Genomic DNA, 4131 nt, shown 5'->3' with positions numbered 1-4131 from the left:
CCTGCGCAGGCGCAATATCGGAAGAGGCGGGGGCGGACGTGATGTCTACCAGCAAGGAGAGAGCTGATTGGCTCCCTGCCTCAGCGGGGGTCTCCTAGAGGAACGCCCTCTGGGTGCACGCAGGCCTCCGTCCGCCTCCTTTGAGGAGCCGGTGTTCCGTCTCAGCCTCGTTGGGTCGCGAGCGCGCAGCAGAGCCAGCTCCGCCCTGTCGCCCGCCCGACTGGTGGCCGGGGCGTCCGGTCCTCCGCGGGCCCGGGGGCCGGGCTGCCGTCCAGAGTGAGCGTGGACGAAGTCGCCGAGCAGACTTCTCGCCTCTCAGTCTCATGACGAACGCTCTTTTCCAGAAGCACTTCGTTCCCAAGCCTTCTCTTCACCGGACAACCCCATCTTCAACGTAGGACTTTTTAAAAAGTCTAAACTGTTTGATTCGTCGAGTCGATGTGTGTCACAGGATGGAGCACGGGTTTTAAAGCAGGATGCCAGAAACGGAGGGTGTGTAGTCGGCGAGAGGAGTAGGGCTCAAAGGAGACCTCCACGTTGGAGGAAATCTGGTGGACACCGCACAGTCCAGTGAAGCAAAACTTTGAGGTTACCATTTGTATCGGACAGAACGTATTTGCATCTCTACCAGACACAAATAATTTTGTTTTACTTAAACCAATCTTCTACAGATTAGCATGGCAGTGAGCAAGGCTGGGGCCCTGGTCATTACTACGCCATCAGTACTCCGCAACCCCCAGCATCAAATGGCCCTAAGGTGGCTTGTTCGATAACGTCCTAGTCTAACGTGACATTGGCAGGGCAGAAGTCTCTCCGGATAACGTTTCTTAATATTTCTTAGGAAGAAAAGGAATAATGTTCCAGGACAGATAACATGAATTTTAATCCGGACTTGAACCTATTTATTAATTCTTCGTTTGTCCTACTTTTTGATCCTCCTCTTCTAAAAAGACAATAAACCCTAAAATGGTCGGGGAAAGCATTACAGGAGAAGAAAACTCGCAGAGCGGTGCACACTGCCTGAACGCAGGAGCCTGGACCCTGGAAGAGAGGGTCCGGTTGACAAACTGGGAGGCGGGGTTAGTCACACACACCCCGCCCCGGGGGGAGACCGGGAAGACTCCCCGCCCAGCCGTGGGGATGGGGCGGGGGTTGCGGCGGGAAGAGGCGCTGGGCCGCCTTACCCGGAGGAAGTGGAGGCTTTGGAGGCAGTGCCTTCAAGAAATTCTGCTGAAGAGGCAGAGATCGAGGGAGAGCAAGAGAAAGCAACAGGAGAACAGGAGACGAGGGGGGTGGGGATGCAACGCTGGGGGAGGGTTTGGGTTTTAAGATGGGAGGAACTTGGGGATATTTATAGATTGGGAGGAGGAACTCAGACTGAAGCAAAGAAGGAAAAGGACTGCTCTGTACAAAGAGCCCTGGGAAACTGGAGGGTGAGACCCCAGCACGCTGATCTGAACTAGAACCCCACTTTTCTGAGTGACTCCTGAGTCGTTCCCTGGGCCCACAAATCCCTCCACATGACTTCGAACTGCTGACCTTAGTCATTTGCTTGAAAGATGTTCCTGGCGCCAAAAAAAACATTAAAATATAAGTAAAAATCACAATGGTATTAGCCCACTGAGTACAAATGAAAATACTACAGGTTTAACTATTCAAAGAGTTTTCCTTGGAAACTTATTAGGGCATTTCTGTACTTGAGGTTGCATTGGAATTTATGAAAGCAAGTGGGTTACACTTACTTCCAGGACAAGCTTGCTTTCCTCCCAATCAAAACCATTTGGGGTTTTAAGGGAACTTAGTCAAAGCGGAGAAGGCAATGGTAACCCACTCCAGTATTCTTGCCTGGAGAATCACCGTGGACAGCAGAGCCTGGCAGAGAGTCCATGGGGTGGCAGAGAGTCAGACACGACTGAGTGACAAGCACACAGCACAGGGAGTCAAAAGGTAAAGGGAGCCGGGAATGACTCTTCGTGAGAAAGTCTGAGACCCGGCTGGACTAAACAGACCAAAACAGCTGTGTTTGTTGTTTCCTTCCGATGAAAATCTTTTTTTCTCCTGTTGATATTAAAATGTGTTTTAGGTTTCGGACAACTTTTCAGAGGCATCAGACTGCAGTCTGATGTCGAAGGTCGTCTCTTCTCAGATGTAGTTTTGGGTGATGGTGGTGGGACTCCACCTTCCGAGTGGGAAGTGACACACAGCGTGAGAAGCTCTGTCCTGCAGTCACAAATGTGACAGATGGCAAGAGACAGAGGCAGGGGGTGTCCCATGCAGAGAGCGAGCCTGACAGCCAGAGAACGCGAGTCTGGATGAGTGTCCGCGTCCAGATGAACAAGAGGTGGCTTTCGTTCCACCTCTCCTCCTGCTCCATCCCGGCCAGGAGAACGCCATCCATGTGCCCTACGCTGTGGGGCTGGGGGCGGGAGGGAGGAGAGCCAGCTTGTCTTCCATCACCCTGACAATCACGTGACACGGGAAAACTCAGTCCTCAAACTCCTGAGTGGGTGGGGTTGAGGCGCTGACCAAGATGACCCCCAGCCGGAGTTGCTGGAGGTGGGGGTGGGGCACCAGGAGCCTGGAGGAGGCTTGGGGTCCGGTAAAGAGCATCAGGACAGGCTGAGGAGGCAGGAGGCAACGAGGAAGGAGCAGAGCCACTGCGGACTAAATGGGCAAGAGATCCCGCCAGGGCTAGTGTGCCCCGCGGGCCTGGCCTGGCAAGGAGCTGGGAAAGGGAAGAAGTGAGCAGCCTGAGTAACCAGCTCAGACGAGCACCGATCCAGGCGGCCAAATCACGGCCATCAAAACTGACAGGAAGACTGACTTTCCAAGCTGCGAACAGAGGGGAGTGCGGAGGGACAGAGAGGGGCCGGGGTGGGCTTGGGTTGAGCCGAAGGCACAGGAGTGGATGGGGAGAGGGCAGGCAGCTGGGTTTAATCCTGGAGGTGACTGGGCAGCAAAACCACCGGAGGCTGTTCTGGACGCCAAGGAGAGCACGGGCAGGTGGCCCGCCTGGGTCAGGGGTGAAGGGGGCTGGCTATAAACCGGGCCTGGAGTGGGCTCAAGGCATTCGGTGGTGGAGGCTTCCCAGAGGGCTAGGGTCGGGTCACAGGGCACCACCTTCCAGCAGGTGACTGGAGGAAGGCAGGCGCCCTGCCTGAGACGCAGCTTCCTGTCTGTGAGACAGGCAGGGGGAGGACCTCGGCGCTAATCACCTGAAGCGTTCATGCCCTCAGTAAAAGATAGAAGGCCTTCCCGGTGGGCCTGTGGTTAGGACCATACTTCCCAGGCCGGGGGTGCAGGTTCAGTCTCTAGTTGGGGAACTAAGATCCCACATGCTATGTGGCTCAGCCAAAAAAATTAAGATTTTTTTTTAAAAAAGTGGTGATTTAAACTCATAGTAATAGTTGGAATTCAGATACCCGCATTCACATTCAAGCCCAAGGGCTGGTGGCTCAAGGCCCCAACTGTGTTCCCGGCAAGGTTCTCTTCTCTCCTAGAGGTGCCCCCAGGGACTCGCCCAGTACAAGAGGCCGGAGTACTGCTTTCTGCCGGGGGGACGGAGGAGGAACTGAGTCCCCAGGAGTCCCTCCAAATCCCCTCCTGCAGGCGCCCCCCACCTGCCCGCAGACCTCAGGGAGCCGCCTCGCTGGGCTGCGGCTGGCCCGGGATGGCACCCCAGCTTCCCAGGAAAGCCCCACCCCAGTTCCCCACCCCTGGCGGGGCTCTTCCTCCTGGGGTGCCTCTGCTGGGGCCTCACACCCCCACCTGCACAACAGGGCGTTCCGGGGACACCGAGGCCAGGTCCGGGGGCTTCTCCCAGGGCCACCCTGAGAGCCAGTGGCCGCCATGCACGGAGGGCACTTGACACGGAGGTGGCTGAGGCACCGGCAAAGCTGAGCTGGCCGGCCCAGGACACCCTGAGGGCCCAGCTGTCCTCAGGATAGTGCCCCAGCCCCAGGGGCCAAGTCTGAGGCTGGCAGCAAGACCTCCCACCTGGCAAACAGACCCAGGAAGGTGGGGGCGGGGGGGGGGGGATGGCTTCCACCTCAGTCCCACCTTCACCTCCAGGGGACGTCCAAGGAGGCAGCTCTGACACTGGGCTCCCAGAGGCCGGCTCCTAGGAAGGGG

This window comes from Bos indicus x Bos taurus, chromosome 6 (genome assembly GCF_003369695.1).
Source record: "Bos indicus x Bos taurus breed Angus x Brahman F1 hybrid chromosome 6, Bos_hybrid_MaternalHap_v2.0, whole genome shotgun sequence".
In the NCBI taxonomy this organism is placed as follows: domain Eukaryota; kingdom Metazoa; phylum Chordata; class Mammalia; order Artiodactyla; family Bovidae; genus Bos; species Bos indicus x Bos taurus.
Note: the sequence above shows the minus strand (reverse complement) of the source record.